Genomic DNA, 24,159 nt, shown 5'->3' on the forward strand with positions numbered 1-24,159 from the left:
CATGCGAAGACAAGTAGGATGAGAGATGGACAGCATGACCACATAAGCTTCGTTTCCTCAAGAAATCAGTCTAAAAATAACTGAAATACAAAGACGAATGACAACTGACAAGAATGCAACACAGGCTTACCAACAGTTGCTCATACTGCAATCCCTTATAAATACATTTTTAGACAGAGAAAACACTGCAGAATCCATGCATCTGACATGGAAATACACTCAGTTGAATGTAATTGAAAATAAACTAGTTGAAGGAAAATTACCATGTACAGGATGCCTAATTATCTGAGAAGGCAAGAGCAATTTGGAGATGGGATCTTATTTAGTGAGGCATGAGAATTACGAGCCTACCCAAAAATTGCAGTGACTCAGAACAGGAAGATACTATCAACACAGAAAAGCACTACCTGAGAAAGTAGATGGGCTCAAGGACTGAGATAATAAAAACGGCATAAAAATTAAGAGTAACAAGTATTAGATAATGCTGGAGAAGAGACAGAGAGGTGGTAGATGCCCCATCCCTGGAGATATTCAAGGCCAGGCTGGATGGGGCTCTGAGCAACCTGATCTAGTTGAAGATGTCCCTGCTCACTGCAGGGGGTTGGACTAGATGACCTCTGAAGGTCCCTTCCAACCCAAACTATTCTAATGAGTCTATGAATGTCTGCTTCAAGCTGAGGAGTCACCGTGAGAAATCACAAAGACAGGTGCCCCATGACTACACTGGTATTTTACTGACAAGAGAAAGACAGACACAAATCTGTGATTAATTAAGAAAGTAGCGCATGTCTTCGTACAAAGTCTTGACGGAATTTCATATGGAACATTGTAAACAATCCTAAACACCTGCAGTCAAGTAAAACCAACAGAAATTGGAGGGGGTGCAGAGAAGGACCCTCAGGTGGCCAGAAAAACAGGAAGCTAAAAGTGCTTGCCTTGGTAAGCTTAGAAGAAAAATACAGGGAAGCCCAAGAAGTTATTTCAGCTCAAATAACAATAACACTTTATTTACGCAGAACTGAGTGGCTATAAACTGCCGATGAATAAACTTAACCTGAAAATATGAAGGTTTCTCACTGTTGGAGCTTTAACATTTTTAAATTACCTCCTCTAGCAGGCTCTCTACAGAGCATCTGTTCATGAAGTTTTGACGCTGCTGTCTGGCAGGAAGAGACAGGGCTCAATGAGCCCCTTTCTTTCCTACTTTCTTAGAAAACTAATGGTTATTCAACAGCCTATGTTTTTATAACATCAAAAACGCATCGTGGACGCTCCTGAATTCTTAACGGAGGACGAGCCAACTTTTGAAACATTTAGTTGTGATGATTTTGTTTCACTAGTGCTCTTGTGAGGAGCTTATGAGACCAAGGAAGCTGTATCTCACCAGACCAGCTCCTGGCCTCGGGGGTTGTCTTTCCCAGTCGTGGGGTGAACACCCCAGCACCGCTGCAGCAGGAACAATGGTTTCCAAAGCCTGCTGTTGCCATCAGTATGAACGGGATGTTTCAGCCACCAGAGCTGGAGAGTCCAGCACATTTTACAAGCCACACTTTCACAAAAACACTTTCTCGGGGAATATGACTCCACGTTTGTTTGGGAGAAAAAAAAATGGTTTTATTTTAGGTAAGTAACAGAAACACCAAAAGGCAATTTTAAAGTGCCACTTTCCAAATGTTTGGCTGTTTCTGTTCAACTCAAAAAATGAAAAAGAAATATATATCACACAGACTAAAGCAGCAAGTTGAATCCAGAAGTAGATAAGGTTTACGAGACGTGAGTTTTAGGGTATTCAGTAGCCTGTCAAAAGTAATACAACATCCCTTCATACTCAGGGCATGCCTTCCCTCAGAGGCCTCCAACTCTGCAAACATTTAACCAAGATGGAAAGCACACTTCAAAAAAACCCTACATACCTGCTGTTACTCTGCTGTCTCTGCAAAGGGAGAAGCTGAAGCACAGAAAGATTAGAAGACTGACCCAAGGCCAATGTTAAAAAAAACCCCAACCAAACAGTGGTTTTGTCAGGAATGAAAGGTAGATCATTCAACACCAAAGCCAGTGCTTTATCAGTCTTCAAAGTATCTCTTCCACCAAGTTATCTGCTCATAAAAGAAATGCACTAATAAAAAAAAAAAAAATAGTGCATCTTGTGTTCTTTAATACAACTATAAAGAACACTAAGAAATCTGGTTCTGTTTATAAGCACTCTCCCCAGTTTTTTTGCTCTTAGTCATACACTGTCTCAGAAGACGACAGCCCAACTGAGCTTGTAAGCACAATGAAGGAAGAATACAGATGGTAACATCACTCTGCTCACTGGCCCATCCCACAATGAAGTGACTCAGTTCAGCAGCTCAGTCACAAATGCTTCCTCCTGCCCAGGAAGGTGACAATGAGGGCACGTCAACCCATCCATGCACTCTTCGCAGATGTTCCTCCAGATAAGCCATTTGGTCTTCAAAAATTAATGAGTGAAAAAATTTCCTTCCTTTCAAATATCAGACATCTGTCTTGTCTTATTTCCCAACTTTCACCTACTTATTGATCAGAATTGAAAGATTTTATGAAAACCGCCTCAAGTTGAGCCAGGGAAGGTTTAGATTAGAGATCCAGAAAAAATTCTTCACGGAAAGGGTTGTCAGGCATTGGAACAGGCTGCCCAGGGAAGTGGTTGAGTCACCATCCCTGGAGGTGTTTAAAAGATGCATGAATTACATTCTTAGGGACATTGGTTTAGTGACAATGTTAGGTCAACGGTTGGACTCAATGATCTTGAGGGTCTTTTCCAACCAAAATGATTCTATGATTAACTCATACTGGGTGAGAGCTTCTTTGATGAAAAAAAGAACTTTATTTTCCATTTACCTCAGTTTGCCTACGACTCATATATTTTGGGCCTGAACAAGCAAGCTTTCTTCATGATTTTGCCTTCATAATAAAAGTGATGCCTTATTCCCTCATTGCCACCTTCCGCAATATTTGGTAAAGTTGTTGCAATTACAGAGTCACATACTCAAACCAGGGAATGGAAGTCATCTGATCACCTGGAGAAGTCAAATCCAAGGAATGGAAGCACTCAAAGAAATTAGTAATTCTGTTCTAAATTGAGTGCTTGAATGTTCATTCAATACAAAATGAAAAGCACATATCTCTCTCAGCAAACACACGGGATAAAATGAAACATCAAACAGCTCTCTGGTCACAGAGGACACAGTTTGATAAACACTTTGTCCCGTGACAGTGCCACCCTGCTCCACACCTATTCCCATCTCTACAGCCTCTGTTGGAGTGGTACAGCTGTTCGCAGGGCCACATGGTGAGCCAGGTCAGGGAACTGACCCAGGTTAACAAAAATAGGCTGGTGGGTAAATAAAAGCTCACAAAGGTTTTCAGTCCAGTTCTCCCCACAGCCTTACAAAGAGCTGTTCCAGCACAAGAGGGGAAGAAGAAGGTGGAAGAGGTGTGTACAGAGACTAGGCTGCTGGAGCAGACGCTACAGGTCAGGAGTTCACCAGCCAAACCCAGAATGAGGTAGCGATGATGGGAATGTGTGATGATACAAAACAAGACTGGAAGTTAATCTAAGTGCCTTGAGTGGGGTACAGAGCACAGACTACACTGGCACAGATAAATGCCAGAATTGAAGTTAGGAACTTCTTCAGTGTTTGACTTCACTGCCTACTGTCCTTTTATTGCAACAAGTCCTGTGCTATCACATCTGTTATTATAAAATATTTATGATAAAAAATATATGCACACTGCAATGCCAGGTAACATTCAGATTCTAAACCCATGCAGAAGCAGCATCTGCATTAACTACGGGGTTACCTGTGATACAGAGGTGATTGATGCAGGTGTGAGTATGGTGTTACAGGATTACCTGTGATACAGAGATACTTCCATTCATGCTAATAAACTAAATAGAAGTAGTAGGTTACCTATGTTGAATAAAACTAGAAAGACAAGAAACCAGCAGATTTTACAGCCACTAAATATGCAGGATTGATGAATCAAGAATATCTGGGGTTCTTATTTCCATAAAGGTCTTTCAAACCTAAAAAAATTAAGAATTCGATTCCATGCCTAACTGTAGTCCATAGCAAAGTTCCCACAAGCTCAGTCATGCAGAAAGATGTCTCTGAAGTAAACACAGTTCCAAGGTAACAGCCCTTTAACAGCATTTCACTTACTTAAGTAAAAGGGAAACCAAGTTAAATTTCCATTTCTAGTAGTAATCATAATTATAGAAATAATGGAAATTGGTAATATAAGTAACATAGATAGAAGCCAAGAAGGGATAGGACTTCCTCTAAACCCATTAGCAAGGAATGTGAATACTATTTTTGCATTTTGTTCAATATTACTGAAAGTTACCCCTCCACACAGCATTCACTTGACCATGTCCTTAGCAAGCCTGCTATGTTACTTTCAATAGCTTCAAAAGACAACAAAATAATTTGCTATAGCAGTAATTTCACTTTACTACTAATATTAGCCCAAGAAAGAGCCTTTGCTAAGAAAAAAAATCCAAACTTCCCTTAAGCTCAATGAAAGTTCTACCTGATAACCACTTCGGGAATAGCCCATTGCACAGAATTAGCATTTCAGTTTGACAAGACCTAGCGACTGTAGATAACGAGATGGTTAATTTACATACGTTTCTTGTGGCAGTTCACACACACTCATCTTCCTTTAATCTCTCACCATTACCTTCTGCCTTATGCAAGCAGCCACGCTCTCATTCCTCCACATCTCAAGAGCCAGTCTGCAGCTGCAGGCAGTCAGCGGAGAGGAGCAAGAGCAATGATATATTGCAGATATTTTATTTTTGGAAACCGCACTGTAAATAAAGCCATTCCCAGAGATATTCCATGGACACGGAGCGCTCAGTTGCGGAGCCAGCGCCTTATGTAACAGGAGGAGTATTGTTTAGGGTCGCCTGCTCTAAAAAGCCACTCCTGGTAACACAGTTTACAAAGCTATAAAAAGCTAACAGCGTAACTATCGAGAAGAAGCAGACAAGCGGCTTATTACGAAAAGGATGATGCTCGCTAGGAAAAAAAAAAAAAGAAAAGTTTTATTAAATTGCTTAACTTTCTGTTACTCGGCGGACATCATCTCGGCTGACACTTACTGTGTGCGGAAGGTGGGGGCTCCTACGCAGCCCGGCGCAGCCCCATGGCCAGGTGCTGAAGACAGCTCTGCCGCCTCCCCACAGCCCACGCCGCCAACAGCCGCCTTCAGTTATCTTCCATTTAATTCCGCTTTATTTCCCCCCCGCGACGATTATCGACACGTGGCAGAGACGAGGGATCCCGCGACTCGGCTTCCCGCGACTCAGCCTCCCGCTCTTCTGCACAGCGACTGCCAGCCTCTGGAAAAGCGTGAGAAATGCAGAAAGGATCGCTGGAACACGCACAGGCGCTCACAAGCAGCTGTAAATTTCCACTCCCCGCTGCCTGCGGCCGGACTCCCGGCCTCGCTCCGGCTCCTCGTCGCTCCTGCTCCAACTAGCTCCGTGCATGGGTGTGCATTCTTCCCCCCCCCCGCCGCCCTCCCCGTTTTCCCACTCCCCTCGCTCGCCTGGCTCGCAGGCTCACACACCCCCAAAACTCCACGTCAGAGGAACGCGTGGAGAGGCGAGGAAAGAAGCGATCGCTCCGCCGAGAGATTTCTCTGGGGTTAAGGGAGGAGATGTGAGGATTTCGTATCACTTCAGTAAGTTTCCATTCCCCTCCGAAGTCTGTTGGTGCTGGGGAGGCATCGCTGATGGCTCCTCGCACCATCACGTGGCGGAGGCTGCTGGAATTAAATTATTCACCTTGCCGTCCTGCTGAGAATGCAAATAAGGGAGCCCAACAGCGGGCTGCTGTTACAAGATAATCATAAAATCAACATGCTCACGCACCACATCTTTCAGCAGCGTCCTGCCCGGAGAAGCTGAAGTTAAGCTGCTTCCTGCCCGACTACATAACATGAAGATCTGAATACTTTTCCACAGTAATAATGGGGGGGGGGGGGTGGAAATCTGCAGTATACTCTAAGTAAAATTTAAATCCCACTGAAGAAATGCATTAGCCTAACATATTTTTTCAAAGGCTAATGTGATGGCGGGGGGGGAGGGAGGCAGGAATCACACCATTAAAATATTTTGAAACAAGTACTACCAGCTATTATCAGGCATAGAAATACAGCAAAATGCAATTACAGGAATTTTTAATGCTTCACTTTTCTCTCTTGGCAGTTATTGCTCATCAAGCGCCACATATTCCCAAAGGGAATGGCAAGTGGCCTTCTTCCCCACCCCCTCCCTCCCCCGGCTGTCTAACAGGCGATGAGAGCAGGGAAAGGAGGATGCTTCACCAGCCACCACGGGCACCGCGGGGTGGGATTTCAATCTCATCCTCACCCGAATCTCAGACAAGCCCCAGCGAGGATGAGAGCCCAGCATGCATTTATGCAGAGCTCACCAGCTCGGGGGGGAGATTTCACCTCCCACCCCCCCTCTTCCTTATGGCAAAGCCCAACCGAAGTCCCACATTATTATCAATAATTCTGTATACTAAAATGTTTGCCTGGGGAGCTGATCTCAGGCCCTGCCGCATACCAGCACTACAGTTGCATCAGATCTTAACTTAAGGCTCACCCGCAGTAGCTATTCACAGCCCTGCCTTAAAAGCAACAAAAAAAACCCCATGAGAAACCTAATTTCTGAGCAATACAGCTAAACCAGCCACCTTTAAAGGGCTAACACCCTTTGCCAGTGATCTCAGCTCCTAACTGAGGCAAACAGGAGTACCCCAAATCCTCCGAAGAGCCAAGAACCAGCAGCCTGCAGGGCTTTGGTCGCTCCCCATCCCCCCTGCTCCCTCATCCTCCCCATATTTGCTCCTGCGTTTGCACAGGAGGTGCTGAGCCGACCTCAGATCAGCAGATTTGTGCTCTAGACTTATCTGTAAAGCATACCGCCGTCTGTGCTTATGTTTTACCTAACAGTCATCAAGATACCTCAGTCCTGTGTTTTCAGGCTGCCCTGAACAGGGCTGGGAACAGGTACTAGTGCTGCTCCTGCTGCACCAAGTGGCAATATCTGCTCCAAACCTGTGGTGAGATATTCCTCCAGCACAGAACTAAAGGTTCCACATTGGACACCCACGCCAGGTTTCTTCTCCAGGTCACCACAGAGAGAGCTCAGCAAGGGACACTGTGGACACCAAGCTCGGAGCATGACAAGCTGCCTCTGAAGCGGCATCTTTCTCCATGAGCTTAGCAGGCACATGGGCAAGCAGCACAGGGTGACATTTTGTGACATGAAGGACTTAGGAGGGGGGGAAATCCAGTGCCAGACACCATTTTATGGGCGCCTCGCTCTGCCTCAGCTCAGCGGGGAGAGGGAAGGGGTGCTGCACCCCACAGCACCCTGGCACCTTACACCCACTCTGGGGTTGGCCTTTTCTTTTTTATCAGATATCATGGCCATTGGGTAAACGTCATAGTGAAAGTCAAATGATAAAAACCCTGCCCTTGGGCTACTTCTGAAGTTATCGGCTTTTTCTAAGGCAACACAAAAATCAAGCATATTATGTCATTAATTTGCACTTCTAAGAGACCAACTCCTTTTTCTCCTCTCCCAAGGGAAATTATATCCTTTCTGTAGTGCATCCACCACTACTTCAACAGGTAAAAAGACACCCTTCTGTCATCCCATGGAGTTCAGCGTTGGTGGGTGCTACCCTGCAGTTGAATAATCACCAAAAAAAGATGAAATCATCACAAAAAAGCTGATGTAGTTGCACGTTAAGGGGCCCCACTGGATAATCTGCGTATCACAGAGTTGCATTCACAGCACATTCTCAGTAAGCAGCACTCTGGAAGTATAAGAACTTTATCTAGAAAAATCACTATCCTCTGTTTTGGACTAAATATGAACATTTTCCTGTTTCTGAGGAGTAAACTGAATTTGCACTCAATTTTTAGTTCAACTTGGCCAATATTCTACCTGAGGAAATACTTCTGGACTTTAATAGGAGCCCTCTAGGCACCAGGAGAGCAAGACACATGTCCACCCCCATCCCTGCATTGCAGCAGGAGAAACATCGCAAAACAGAGTAGCTAAAGGGGCAGGGAAAACAAAACCAAAAAACCCTCTGCTTTTTGCAATACTCTGTTTCATCTTCTGTGCAGTTAATTCTCAGATGACAGGAAAAAGCCCTGCAGCATCCAACATGAATTAAGGCGTAATTACTTAGTGCTCCTACCTGTTACGTTTTTTGTTACCAAGAGGTTATTAAATAATTCAAAAGAAGTGTTTGCTTCAATTCAGAATTTGTAGCCATCTCAAATCTGGAATGATGTAATTATGAACATCCAACAATTCTTTATAGCCTCAAAGTATACTGAAAAAAAATCTCTGTGCACTGCTAAAGAACTCCAGCCTCCACACACTTAAATTCCATTATATTTGTTTCCTTTAAAGTGAGCAGAGTCCTCAGGCTAAAGCATGGTTAGAGTACTTTTAGAGAAATGTTTGTCCTTGTTTTCATAACTTAATATCACGCCATCTAATAAAGACCAAAGGAAGGAAACCTCAGTCCATTATTCCTGCCCTTTCCATTTATTTTCTAAAGTGGAAAAGAGAAATTAGGGAGCTTGAACAATGAGTGTGGTAGCAATAAATTACAGAGGCGGATGATAAACACAAAGTACATGTATATTAATTCTGCTCATTTAATCACCCACTACCATTCTGTCTACCTCCTCCGAGTTGACTTCCAGCATTCCAAAGCCCTAAGCAGTCTCAGAGAGTAACAACAAAAGATTTCCTTCTTTTCCCCCAAAACTGTTCAATTACAAGGCACCAGGCCATCAAAATTCTTCTCCACAGTGACAGGTTTAGTTGTGTAATACTGGAAGAGGAACTTTACAAGAAGATAAACTTTAGGATTCTAAAATTATTCCCCCACCCCCCAAAACCTGAAAACTAAAGAACTACCCCTCCCCGCCCCCCACCCCACCATCACAGGATTTTGTCCTACTCTTACAGATCCCAAGATATCAATATTACGGCAATTTATCGGGGTGGGAGGGAACTAAAAACAAATTATATCATCTACATCATAAAGCTGTTACACTTTAACTCCAAGCATTTAGCTTTAAGACAAAGCAATATAAAAAGTGTGCCCAAAGACACTTCTAAAACCTCATAAGAGAGACACTTTACAGTAACTTTGTGTTTGTATGTTAATCTGCAAGCTTACAGATACTAATTTTCCTCAGATCCGCTGCAAGAGAAACGTGGCCACTCCAAATTAGCACCATTAAAACCCATCTAATCGACCCCCAATACAAACACACCCCACCCCCATATAATCTTGGAGGAAGACTAACTCAGAACTAAGCCTATACACAGATTCCCTCTAAAAAAAGCCACCAGCACTGAAAGGCAAATTAACCTTTGGCTGCCCATCCAAACACAAACAATTTTAAAAAAGGGTGTATGGTCTACAGAGGGGCGGGTGGGCTTCCCTACAGCCATTTAAAAAGCTTCTGGCCTCTCTCAGGACTAGGAAATTGAAATTTCTTTATTGACGCGTGGGGGGTCAGCGAGCAGCCAGAGGCAGCGGCCGACCTGTAGCTGCGTTTTAGCTGAAGTAGGCGGGAGCGTTTAAATGGATGCTTTGTATAAGCTGTTCCTAAAAATGCAAAGATGTCTTAAATGGTTTTCCCCTCTTCCTCCTCCAGGCTCCCTCTAGTGCTTTTAAGCACATACTGCCTTTCCCTTCCTGATTTATGCAAATATAAGCAGTTGCTAAGGCAATTTAATTTTTTTTTTCTCTAATAAACTGCTCAGGAATATATTATTTAATATTATATATTTTAATATATATATATAATATTATACTATATATATAAAATATTATATTATTATTATTTACTGAAGATATTATTCACGCGTATGTCACTCCAGCAATCATTCACTGACACCGGTCTTTCTACCAGAATCTTTTATGTATTAAATACTTTATATACAGACAAGCATGTTTAGACTTTCATTCATTTTAAAGGCATCCATCAACTCCATCCTTCAAGAAAGTCAGCTAAAATGAATCCCTTTCCCTGCACATTCTCACCCCAAAAAGGAATCTAAATAGGAGGTTACTAAAGTCTAAAAGATGAAAAAGAAAACAGATTAAAATTTTATGCCTGCTCTAAAAAGTCACTTATAAGATGTTAATTGCATCCCTTATCTACTGTGTTCCAACATAAAACATCATTAAGAATCACAACTGCACTCCCACTTTTATGAGTGGAGGGACAAGGAACTCACGACGGCACCGTGCTTTTTACCTGTTGACATATGCAAACATAAAGTAGTCCTCTAAAATCAGTAACTCCCTGAAGAGCTGAGCAGGTATTTGTAATATAATTAAAGTCTTCACCTCTCCAAACTGCTTCTGTCTCAGCTCTGTATAGTCAATTACTTCAGTGGCCATGTTTTTTTGTTTAAGGTCCATTTACATGTGAAAAGGAAAGCTCATTTCAGAAGGAACAAGAAAAAGAGCTTTGCTGAAGATTGAAAATTTAACATCTCATTACACATGTACATGAGAGGCCCAATCTTACAGTTTGCATCACAGCACACTAAAATAAAAGTTATTTACAGTAGCAACAAACAGAACTTATACACAGCCAAATAAGCCCTTTCTGTCTAGTATGCTGGAAGACAGTCCTTGCATCACTGCTGGCATTTTTCTTCATTAGACTGCAAAATTCTTTCGTGTGGATAAGAGAATTTATCTGCCATCTCCCATTTCTGAAATATTCAAACAACATTAATAGTGTTTAGTCTCCTTGCAATTACTGAATTTAGTTGCTGGTTTCCACATAACTTCAGTAAGCGATTTTCTTAATGTTAGGCACAAGTTAGTAGGACAGCATGTGGTCCTGCGTGTTAAGACATCCCATTCCAACACACTCATGTATGCAAAAAACCCCATCTATGTTCCCTACAATGTTCCCTGGGGGTGAAAGACAACTGAGCATCCCTAAACAGAACTTTAAACTTCCTAATAGTGCTTAAAGCTGAAAGCTGTATTAGTGCACATTCCTTGCACTATTGGTGATGTGCAATGAAAATACCAGGCAGATCTACTGACTTTTGATAAGCATAATTTCTTTATAAACAGTATGTGGCTCTGTTTCTGACAAGGTGGGAGGCAGTTTGGGATTAAGCCTTCTCCTCTATTGACCATTCCTATGTCATTTGTCATCAGATGCTCTCAAGACGACTTGCAAACAAACAAAATCAAGCTTAATCTGAAACATAAGTTAAATACTCCTGCGAGGTACTCACTGTAACACCCACTTCGGCATGAGGAAACTGAGTTGGCACCAAGCAAACACCCAGAGATGTGCACTCTAAAATGTACTGTTTAAAGAATCTCAGTAGATAGGAACCGTCATTCCAGATCAGACAAGGCTCAATCAAATCCCATCTCCAAGAGCAGCTGACACCAAGTGCAAAGTAGAAAAATAATGATAATACCAGAAGAAGGACCACTCCACTCTGCTTCTGGTAATTAGCACCTTAGAGGTTTCCTGAAGCATTACCCAAAATCACTATGCTAATCAGCTACAAATGGCTCCACACCCATTCGCTTTAAAGATCCTAAAAGAGCAACTATTCCTCGTGGTGGACTTTGAAATCATATCTGAAATACTTGGATACAACAGATTGCTCCAGATTGTTCGTGACTCTCAAGACTGAGCAGCCAAGAGAGCTCAGAGAGTACTGTTTTCTCTAGATCAAAAGAGAAATCAGCACCATCAACAATTTACTGCATTCCAGTTAGTTACTTCTCCAGGGCAGCAAAGGCCACGATTTAACCATAGAACCATAATTATTTTTTCAAGTGATTGCCCCAGGCAAGAGCAACCATTACTACCAGGAAGTCCCATACAGAGGCATGGTGTTGTACTGATAAAGAAATGAATCCAGACCAAAAAAAAACGAGAGTCAGTTCCTATTTGTGTCATACATTTCTACATGATCTTGGAAAGGCCACTTCGTCTCCCCACAAGAAAATGAATGCGTTCAAGATCATAAGGTGCTTTGACACTAGTGATGGAATCCAAACAAACATCCTAAGCAGTACCCAGCTTGCTGTGGCCTTTTCTTGTAGACTGGGACAGCAATCTTGCAGTTTGTGGGATGTATGTCTCCAGAAACCATACCCACAGATAGAATAAACTTGAGTCTCTTCTCAATGCAAGTTAAGAATCTTAATAAAGCAGAACAGTTGAATCAAAACTAGAATAATATTAGGCTAAAAGTGCCTAAACTGCTACTTTCAGATGAGGAATTACAGCTTTTTTCCAGCGTCAAACAATGAAACCTAAGCATTGTTACAATTATTGGCTGTTACAATTAGTGGCTGTTACTTTTAAGCAAGTGTTGCTCTAAACTGGCTTGCTCAAAGTCACACAAGAAAATCTCCAGCCGTCAACACTCTTCCCCTGAAGAAAGAGAACCCAGGTCTTTTTACATTTTGCTCTTTACCAGTTTTTGTCCTACAAGAATACTAGTTTAAAATATTGGATCAGGATAGGGAACCTTGAGAATTCATTAGGCTCAAGTTGTGCACGGACACATTGTCTTCACAAGCACCCCAAAGTCATTCCTCCTGACAAACAATTAAGTATATTCATCACTTGTCATACTGCAAATACATTTGTCTTCATGTGACAGATACACGGTCAATCATGCAACACTGGATGCTTGCAATTTCTGTCTCGCAATACGGATCATAACATGACTACAAGGGGATCATCCTACCTGTTAGGTGACGAATGGTCCCTGTTTCCACGAATTCCCTATCACAGACTCTAGTCACATATTCTTCTGGTCCCAGGATGGAGCCTCCTGTGCCTCTCTAAAGAGCTATGTAGTCCATCCTCGCCAAAAGTTGACTATATTGAACTAATTAACTGGCATGGTATCCTGTGAAGTTCGATACTGTTACTCCCCACTGGAGAAAACCTAATCATGAACATTCCCACCCTACTAAAAAGCCATTCGCTGTTCTCCCTATCTGTGTTGCCCAACAACCGACATCACAAATTAATTATTATGTCACAACCACACAAAGTATCCAATTAAGGGCCAAGTTCCTCTAGCTTTAATTAATAAACCAGCAAGCCCATTGTAGGCTGGCGTTTTTTAGCACGGGAAGCCTGTCCTGAGCAAGGACCAACATGCAGCAGTGTTCTTGTCTTCAGCACAATCTCTGTTTTGGAGGTGTTGCAGCTGAAGCACCTGGGTGTGCTTTGATCCAGTTCTTCTCCTGGGTAGCCTCAACAGTGAAGACCGCTGGATACTTGGAAGAAAATAACTTACCATGTGACATAAACAGCACGTTCTAGATATATAGGTTGTATCGGGTTAAATATACCGATGAAAATGTTCTTAGCAAACACCACTCTTCTACACATCTCTCAATGAAATCTGGCAGTTCTTTTATTACACAGCATACAGATCTATACTTACAAACATGGCCATGCCCTCTGGAAACAGTTCAAGAAATGACTGTTTTCTCATGCTAATGGTAGTTTATAAATCTGCTCTCTTCCTGTGGAAGCAACTGATAATTTTTCTCCACTGTGTGAGTTTTTGCAGTGTGCATTCACAAAATCACTTTATCTGCCACCAAAATCTACACTTTGAAACAGTAAAAGACTACTACTATCCAATTAAAAAAAAGTCATGATTAACACTGAAAATTAGTAAGGTGTACTCCCTCACAAATGAAAAAAGGAGTGTCAAGCTGTATCAGTCCAGACATAAGAAGTTACCTAGTATCTTTGCAAAAACAAACAAACAGCTTGTATCATAGTCAGAAACTATCCAAGTCTGAACACTGGCAGAACACATTTTCTAGTATCAAATATGCATTCAAGGCCTCATTTCTCTCTCATGACTTTCCTCAATGTCATGTCCAAGACTAACATCACAAGGAGCCAAAATTTTGTATCTACTGAATGGAGCAGAGGTTCCTAAACCCAAGGCATCAGAGCCATAGGCCTGGTAGCGGAATTGAAATACAAAACTCCATAAAACATTTATTTCAAAACATCCGTGCTCATAAGGACATATAACTATGTCTGGCATTACTGCAAATTTTGGAGTTCCCACCCAAGTACGAGGGAAAAGAAACAGCTTGTTTTCTGAGAGCAGGCAAGATCCTGTGCGAAGGTCATCGACTAAGAATCATTCCAGTTTAACTTTCCATGACCACAGCAAGACAGACTATAGTAGCTGTCATCACGGGATGAAATTGCTTTCACGAGCATAAGAATTTCCATTGAAAGATTTCAGTACGCAAAAACTTGTATCCAAACAGCTGCATATTAGCCAAGTAACTAAGGACGTAAACCTAACCTTGTCATTTAACCCAACCACCACAATACCTATTTTTACATTTTTCTATTTCAAAAAGAATGTAGATTACACAGTTAGGAAGTTTAAAAGTAACATATAATAAGGATCTGTGACAATTCACACATAAATTGCAGAGAGGTCCAATGCTTGCTATAGACTTACAAAATAGCTTTATTTGGGGGGAAAAAAAAAAAAGTTTGAAACTCATCTTTTCCTCTTCTCAAGAAATGAATGTTGTTACTACAAACAAAGGAATTTAAAAATTGTAAAGATATACTCCGGTTCTCACAAAGCATCAATTACTGTCTGACATAGCTCAACAGCTTCTTGAACAAGAGAAGTTTTTTTAAAAGATTTTGGATCTTGACATTAATTTCACGTTTTGGAGAATCTATGAAGTCAATCAATAAGCGAGTGCAATAGTTAACTAGTTAACACTTAAAATATTTTTTCACTTTATGCAAGTTAATATTCTTTTTTTACTTACTGCTTCTGTTTGCAAGTGTACCCTCTTTGAAGCTCCCCATTTTGTTCAAGGATAAGTACATGATCAAATCACTTTAACAAACTCAGAATTTACTTCAACGTCACTATCCTCATTAAGTTAATAGATATGTCCTTCCAACACCTATAGCCAGTACTGGCTTTGATTTAAACATGTGTCTTGAAGTGAATCCATCAAACTCTATTATTAATATATTCCAGAAGGGAGGTAAATAATACTGGGAAGGAAATCTCCTGTTCTGCGTTCAGTGTATTCAACCACTATCAGCTCTTGGCTGCCACTTATCTACAGGGAGTATCTTGTCTGCTGCCCATGAGCCTTGACACCTTACAGCGCTGTTTTTTAGGATAATGTTCCTCATCCTTAAAGTGCATCCAGCCTTCTTTCATGGTGATTAATTTCCTGAAGGTTTGACTCCACCTTCCAAAAGAGTCAGCTAACATGCTCTTTAATTCAATCAAATATATGACACCATGCCATCATTTGTCATTTTTCTACTCTACATGGTCCAGATAAAACCATCAGGAAGGATACTGCATTTTCTTCCAACTGTGTTTTCATTTGGCTTTTGTTTGGTTTTGTGGGTTTTTTCCAAACAAATATCCAGTGATTGAACATCAGAAAATTTAACCTTAATTCAATGATTCTTCATAGAGTATAACATTTTCAGAAGTCAGTTTCTTAGATGAGATCAAACCTTTTATCTAACTGATATACTAGATATTTTATAATACTTGTTTTCTATTAATCATATTGAATAGCACTTGTTACACACTTAAGATTTTGATAGTTTTACATTTGCCTTTAAAAAAAAATAATATCCTTAGTCTCCAAAAATTTGTAACTCAGATTTTCAAAAGTGTTCTTTCAGTCTTTATTTATTTTGCAATATGATGGATTTGTTCGCTGTTATATGATTATTTGTGATATTCAGCTTCATTCTCACTACAGATGTACATTAACAGTTCTGTCTTTTCAGCATTGTTGTTGACAACTTTAGTGCAGCCATCAAACATATGTCACTGTTCTTTTTGTTCCTGGTATTTTTAGAATTTCTCATTAGCCTTAGATCCTAAAGAAAATCTGAAGAGTTTAATTGTCTTTAAAAAAATTACGTATTCCTGCTGCCCTTGAACCACTTCTAAATCAAGATGGGACTCTTAGTATTTGGCTCTGCACATTCCAGATAGCCACATGTTCTCACTCTTCTCCACCCCCAGCTTTGAGAGGGACTCTTGTAAACAATGTCAGAAATACATTAGTGATGTAACAGCACACATCACATCATGCAAAACTGAAGATTTGCTTAGTCCTCCATGCTTTCCACCCTCAGAGACTGGAATGTCACCTACTTCTCCAGCCACCTTCTCCCATGATCTTATGAACCGCCATGAGGAAATCCTCAGTTTACAGGGCAGAGAGAGTTCAGCGAGAGGAGAAAAACAATGGGCAGCATCTCTGTGCATGTTTTCTCAGCATTTAACTGCTGCCCAAGAAACCAGAATAGCATGAGGGTATCTCAGAAAATCCTCTGGCAACATCTTCCCTTCCATGGCAAAAGAGAGTGAAACACAGATGAATAGCAGGGACATGTATCTCCTCACATTAGTGTTGGTTTGTTTTTTTTTTTTTTTTTTTTTTTTCTGAAGGGAAAAACCTTTTCCAAACAGCGCATATGCTAAAAACTACCAAGCCAATCTGACCTCAGAGTTTATTCAAGCCTCCCTTCATTCAGACTGCCTTTAACCAAAAGCACTTTTGTATTTTGCCCAAGGCTGGGTGTGATGCTTGCAACAGAGGAGTACAGCTACACACCTAAACATGGATTGTAACATAAAACACAAGAGCTATCAATGGCCCGCTAATGAGGAGGAGCAGGAGCAAAGGTCAACACAATTTCTATGTAATAAGCTTGTATTCAGAAGGTTCAGCCTTACTTAGCTCATTTGCTAAGATACATTAACAAATTTTTAAAAAATACAATCAAAAAACCCACAAACAAAATACCCCAAAAAAAAAAAAAAAGAAAATAAAATCTCAAGCCCACACTTGCCTGAGAGATTGATTACATGATATACATGGTATTGACCTTAACAGATGACTACAACTACCCTGCAATCCTGCCCTCACCATAAAAATTTCAATTTGGTCTCTTACTTGTAACATTAAACAAATTGAATATTGCTGACAGCTTCTCCCATAACCAAACCCAACAGTTAGTGAATGACCACCATGAACTGGCAGTCTTTAGCTGATTTGCAGAAGTGAAAGACAGCTGCTAGACTGCCAGTGAACAGCAGAAAGTGAGAGTTCATTAAAAGCTACCCCTGAGGAGGGAAAGTTGATCCAGCAGTGCCTCCCCACCGACACATGGAAAAAAAGGCCTAACAGAGAGCTAAATGTTACATGTTGCTAGGATCACTCAGATGCTGGAAGTGAATTCTCTTTCCACATTATTTTAATCTCCCTATATTCAGCAATCTCCAGTGCCCTGACTTAAAAAGCTCCACACAACTTCCTTCCAAAACTTAAGAGCAAGTTAACTGTATGCTTTGCTGCAGTACATTTGTACGTATACATTTGTACAAGTGCCTTTGTTCTAGATTGGCATGAGGTCTTTAACAAAGATCACCCAATCCAACAGTTGTCACTCAACTGTCCATACATTTCAAAGTCTGGTTATACAGCAGCACTTTCTGTCATCTTAATTATAATCTCTTGCAACAGGAAACACAAGGCACAAACATTACTGAGATATTAGAAATTGTTTTTGAACTCATGCTGTAAAGTAATTTAAAGATGTCGTTTCACAATTGATTAAGTTGCTCTAAGATTACATCGCTGCCGAAAAGGGAAAGTTATGCCCTGCCTGCCATCACCTCCCCTGCGCCAGTTCTAGGAATGGCACCCTGAAAATTTAACAGCTAGAAAAAAGTAAAACCCCTCTTACTTACCTTAAAAATGCAGCTTTTTGAGAAGTTACTAGAACTTTGGAGGGACTTACTAAATGCAACTTTTGTGAAATTTTTGGCACTACCTTTACCAGTCATTTCTAAAATGGACAATCCAGGCTACGACACTAAAAGAACAAAAGAAAAGAAAAATATTCATTCACTCTGAACACTTTTTTTGGAGGAGGGGAGATGCAATTTTTAAATATTTCCACAATATGTGGTAGCAAAAAAAGCTAAAAAAAAAAAAAAAATCCTGTCCCTTCTCTCTCATTCCTATACCGAGGCTGCAACCACACATCTTGATCTGCTAATGCAAGGGTTGTAGCACCTCGCTATGAATTCACTTAAAACTTATGCTACCAAAGCACAACTCAACTGGTTCATCACAAACTTGACAGAAACCATAGCTGCACACTAAATCAAGCTAACCAGCAGCATTTCGTGGACATTTATTTTTTTGGCAGATACACAAAAAATCTATTTGGCAGTGCTCAGCACTCAACCTAAAGCTTTTTTTCTTTTTTTTTAAGGTGTCAGTCCGCATGCAATCTACATTGGCATTGCTACTACTTTGTAACAAACAGCATATCTATCTACTTCTGTGAAATGAATGTCAAATTCATACATTAGAGCCACTTAAATAACATTTCTTATTAAAAAGGGTTACAAAGGTCAAAGGTTTGGGCCCACAGTTCACTTCACTTATCCAGTGCTGCTGAAAGGGCATCTCACACATTTTCAGTATAGCTTCTTTGGTTCCAGTCGTTCAAGAATTTTACAGAAAAAATATTAAATAAGTTAATTCAGTCACCTCCAGAATAAACCCATTAATCTCCACTATATGTAAAAAGCAGGGGGGGTTTTTGGTTTAGCACGACTGAGAATGCAGAGGGGGCTTAGGACAGCTCTGCTGTGCAATAAAGACACAATAAGTGTTTTGCCCATACCAGCACTTCACTCATACTAAAAAAAGCAATTGCACACTTTAAACTCAGATAAATGACATTGACAATAAAATTAGAAAGCAATCCATCCATCTCCAGGTGCTCATTTTGCCCCTAGGCTTCTCATCCTTGCTCCTCCTGGTCTCCACACCTTACTGCCAGTTTCCACACCTCTACAAAGTTAGGCCAAACTGCTGATGCAGCACAGTGAAGTGGATCAGGAAAAACCATTAACTAAAAAAACAGGGTTTTCTTCAGCTAAATTAGTTTTCTCAGAAGAGGCTGCGACTAAGGACTACTTAGTCCAGAATATTCTTTTTAAAAGCCCTGTTGTTGAGCCTCTACACGGATTTGCCCTGTTTTCTATGGTTGTAGTCAAATTCCTTTTAGTATATCTGAAACCTTAGAAGTTTCAGTTTTATACACAAGAATGACCTCAGGTTTTAGCCATATGTCTCCTTTTGATGGCTTTTATTAGGTCAGGTCCAATTCTACGCCAGGCACTCACTGCTTTGCCTTTGTACAGCTGCTACCAAGACCAGGCTGATAACTTTACAACAGCTGGCATCACAAGGACACCTTCCTCTACGCTTTGTTTTAAAAAATAAAAGGCAAATCAAAAAGAAGTTGTGGAGGACTCCACAGAACATCTCTTAAGAATGTGAATGTGGCAAACTTAGTAAATCTTGAAGATTAGTTGGAAATTTTTTTCTGCTACATATTCATTTAATGAAAACACTTTGTGCGGAGACTTTAATCTGCATGTAAACCCACAAACACAGCCCATTAAAAAGGTCAGAATACTTTACAATCACTAGCTTTACTTCAGAAAACACCAGTGAAAATTTATTTCAGATAAATACATAGCTGTGTTCACATGGAGAAATGACGATGAAAAGGTTTTTAGGCATCTATTTATTTTAGGTTCCTTTCATCATATACATTTACTGCCTGGTTTCCAGAGATCTCAGGCCCTTTCAAGTGCAACTGTAATCATGGGCTTTCAAATCTTGTTAATTCACCCAAAATTAGAGGACACAGTTTTAGGTCTTGATCAGTGTATTGTGGTGGGGCTGTGGCACAGAAAAGGTAACACATGCTGCTCAACCTATTCCGGCATTATTGCACATCTAAACCAGTTCTTTCTGTGTTCATGCGACTGCCTGGAATCTATGATGGCAATGAATACTGAGCCTGTAAGACAGAAATATAGCTAAAAATTATAAAGTTTCTACTACATAAAGAGTATATAAAGAAGAAATCCACTACATTACCCATCTCTAAATGCAGACCTTAAAGGATGTGCCAGCTATTGGATGGTTAAGAGTTTCAGCATATTGGGCCAGATTCCAAAACCCTCAAGCCAGTTGGTAATTAACAGACATCGAGGTCCTCCACATGAAAGAAGTCTATTGTTTAAACAGTGACACAAATTTTTCCTTTCCTTTTCAAGGCCAGTCTCTGTCTGTGTTTTAAGATTCCCTTAGGACCATAACAGTGTACGATTTTAGAAGCTCCATTCTCAAACAGACAATTTGTTTGACTTTTAGTTGCCAGGAATGCAAACGTGCTTACATCACAGGCAGAACAAATAATTTTACAGCCTGAGTGGCTTCTTGGACATCCCAAATCTCCCCTTTGTTTGATTTAATAGCTAGAAAAATTAGTATCCAAATAACTTAATAATACTTAAAACCTAACATATATATACTAGCAAAAGAACTACAATACACAGCACTGAGGGCCTGCAAACAGTCTGTGACAAGTCCAATTAGCAAGCAACATACTCACAGGGCATAAGTATTAGCATGCATCTTCATAAATAATGATGGGTTACAGCAAAACTTCGGTGATAAACCAAAGGATAGTGCACTGCACAAGTTCTTTAAAGCAGCCATGGTCTGTTTTAAATTACCTGTTCTCTGATCTGTCTGTTATCTTAGTTAAGACAGATGAGATGGGTGAAAAACAAGGGACTACTTATAAACTATACTTAAACTAATCAATGTAATAAAACATTATGTTAAACTTGCATTTTGAAATAATGAGGTGTAGGCACTCATCTATAAAGGATCAAGTTAAATCCCTGAGAAGGATAACAGGGAGGATGTGACAGAAAAGGAGCAGGTAAAAGTACTCATCCTTTAAGAAGATAAAGATATTTTAAGAAGGGTCAATAAAACAAAGAGCAAATCCAGTCAGAAAAGGACAAAAAGGCAAATGAGAATTATAAAACATTTTCTGAATGCTCATGGTTTTCCAAAGTCCATGGGTTTGAGTGTTTTTCTGTTTTCTGTAGTCTGAATGATGTCTCTGTACCTCACACAAGCCTATTGGGCCATAGGGGGATACACCCAAATTCCCACCCCATCCAAGACGATAAAAACATCCCTGGAGAACTGGATGAAATAGTTCCTTTCGAACCAGCCTCATCTCCTCGCACTCAAAGGAGCCATTTGCGTTCAGCCTCTCTATGCAATCGTTCATCTGAAGTCTCCAAATACGACCAGAACTATGTAACGCAAACACATCATTCAGCAACTCAATCAACAGCACCGTTCACCAGGACAGTCAGCCCTTTCATTGTCATCTGAACTGAGGTGCCAGCAGATGCGTCAGCACGCGGAATGGGCTGTCCTCACCTCTCAGTGCAGTCAGTCCAAGTCTAGACTGCAGAAGCTGGTGGGAGAGCCTCAAGCAGCTTATACTGCTGCCAGAGGAGCGCTGCAGGTAGGTTACTGGGATGTCAGGTCAGCATCGCTTGTGAGCTCCTGCCACTCAACAAATTTGGGAAGAACAGAGGTTACTGTCTCACTGGCAGAATTATCTGCTGTGTTTCAGAAAGCCCATCCTACAGTTCTAGGTAAAAGCAGAACCAAGGAAACTCGGGTATGTTTCGAAACTGACTCAGAGGCATTAATCTTTGTTTTAAGGAAGCCATATTTCCCATTCCTTTTGCTTCAAATAACAAGCAAATTATATTACTGATTTGTTTTGTCCAAGACATGCAGTCATATTCTTCCAGCTTCTTCCATCACTCCCAGTTGCTAATAAAAGCTTCTGAGAGCTACTAACACTTTATAGGGAATAACACAGATTACACCAGTGCTACCTCTTTACTACTCATCCTCCGCAAGCACTTTCTAAAACAGAGAAAACTGCATTTCCAGTCACGCTGACATAAAAAACATTTCTATGTACGTGAATAATGCAAAAGTCTGACTTTAATCGGTCCTAAATTCCATTTTAGACTCCACGGTCAGCATTGGCACTTCCCTGCCCTCTTTCCTGGAGGGAGGCCGCAGGGTGTGTGACCACTGGGGTTCACTGACAGGCATCGGGTGACAGACCCCGCTGCAGTGGGTGGAACAAGCTCCAGCAGCTCGTTCAGGGCAGTGGGGCCGCTCTCAATGCTCCAGGACAAATCCTCCCAAGTAAAACCATCATCACGGTCAGATTCCTAATGCAATTCCTAATTTCTAATTCCATTGCAATGAGTTATGGCTGGAAAAAGGCTCGAGCTTATTTGCTGCTCATAACCATGAAGCATATGACAACTTTATCATCACAAAACCCCAATCATTTCCTAAGCGTAGCAGGCAAGCAGACATATACAATCCAACCGTAAATATGATTATTTAACAACTCATTGCTTATGAGATACCATCTCCATATCGCTGATTAATGCTTACCACATAGATTCTAATCATGCTGGCAAACACAGGAGGCCATTTAGGAGGCATTTAAAGAAGGAAAACTTTATAAGAAAATAATTATTTAAGATAGCTTCTAATTAATACAATCGTTATGATGCTTGGCTCCATCTTCTCTGCATTTGGTATATCCCTCATATACAATTTGAAATGCCCCAACTGTTTCATAACAGTCAGTATTCACTTGCACGTGCACATGTATCAATAATTCAGTAAAATAAAATTAATTAACCTGCAACCATAATCTTATAATGCAGTATACTCCAAGGACAAGAAAAGCTTGTAATCAAATTTAAAATAAACAAAAAACCATACAGGACAGAAATCTCTCTTTTTAAAACATAACCCTTTATTTTTATCGGGAGATTTGTCAGCACCTTAGTACTGCTGAGCCACTCTGTTCCCAATGATGTTATTGTTAGTTGTCTCATCTCTCTGTGTACTCACAGGCTAATCAGTGAACTTCAAACACAGGCACAGATGCAGGTGTGCCTATGTAAACATTTAAAAGGTTTTATATAAGTACAAAGCAGGTACTGGAAATCCAAACCTTCTGGAGGATCCTGGGTCTGATCTGGTCATGTAAACATAGCATTCCCCCAGAGGCAAATGAAATCTCTATCCACCCACCCACACTAAGGAAATACTTGTAACAATTAAGTTCAAAGTGGTGATAAAAAAAAAGAAGTGACAAAAAGGTGATGACAAAACACCCTCCACAATTTTTAAGAGTGGGTTAACTTTTGCCTCTCTGAAAAATCCCTTTATATAGCCACAATGCAAAGATTCATAAAGAAAATTTTTAAGAGCGATGTACTTTGACACTTTGCATCAAAAAAAGCAGTAATAATCTAGCACTTCATAGGGTACAGCAGCAACTGCAAACGCAAATGGCAAGGGCCAGCAGTGAAGTTAAGCAACTCATGCACTCATCAAATATTTTAATTTGGTGGACTGGAATCTAAAGCCCGAACACCCTTCAGAAACTTGCTTTTATTCTGCCCCGCTCCCCACACGTGTGCCTGCCGCCCCGCTGAGCCCAGCTGGCTGCCAGGACACCTTCCCACAGGCGCCTAGTGAAGGCCTAGACTGCACCCGGGCTGTGGGAAGCCCCCGTGGGGTCGGGACACAACAAGCCGCCTCTCTCCACTGAGAAAAGCACCATATCCCCCAGGATCTCAGGCTAGCGGGCCCCACCAAGGGGTTACAGCAGCGCCCCGCCCCGACCCCAGGACGCCCCACCTCCCGCTCGCCCCGCCTTAAGATGGCGACACACCTCCTGTCTGTCGGCTCTGCCCCCAGCGCTGCTCCGCCGCCACATGGCCCCCTTCCCCTCCAAGCACCGCCCGCACCGGCGCCCCCGCCGGAGCCAATAGCAACAAAGAAAGGTGCACGTCCGTCCGCGAGCGACCCACCTCCTGCGCACAGCCATTCGCTCTTCCGGCCTGGCCCCGCATTGCGCATGCGTACTAGCGAAAACCGGGAGATCATCAGGGACTGGCCTGCCCTTCACGGGAGGGGGAGGGCCTATAGGCTCGGCGCATGCGCTCTCGACCCACCCGGCAGAGGGCGGGGCGGTGTGGCGCTAGTGCGCACGCGGAGTGCC

General features: G+C 41.3%; 1 protein-coding gene across 5 annotated transcripts in view; it reads right to left on the minus strand.

Annotated features, from left to right (window-relative positions):
* CAB39L (calcium binding protein 39 like) overlaps positions 1 to 24,028 on the minus strand; it is a 64,949-nt gene extending 40,921 nt beyond the window's left edge. Inside the window, exons 1-2 of one of the 5 annotated variants that reach the window (XM_082066852.1) lie at positions 23,969 to 24,028; positions 5,135 to 5,374 (exon numbers count right to left, since the gene is read on the minus strand). The gene's annotated coding sequence lies outside the window, so the exon portion shown is untranslated. Of the gene's footprint in view, positions 1 to 5,134; positions 5,953 to 23,829; positions 23,873 to 23,968 lie in introns of those variants that run through there. The other 4 variants (XM_082066853.1, XM_082066854.1, XM_082066855.1 and 1 more) reach the window with 4 other exon arrangements.
* Positions 24,029 to 24,159: the final 131 nt, after the last annotated feature.

Source organism: Streptopelia decaocto (genome assembly GCF_964273445.1).
Source record: "Streptopelia decaocto genome assembly, chromosome: 1".
In the NCBI taxonomy this organism is placed as follows: Eukaryota; Metazoa; Chordata; class Aves; order Columbiformes; family Columbidae; genus Streptopelia; species Streptopelia decaocto.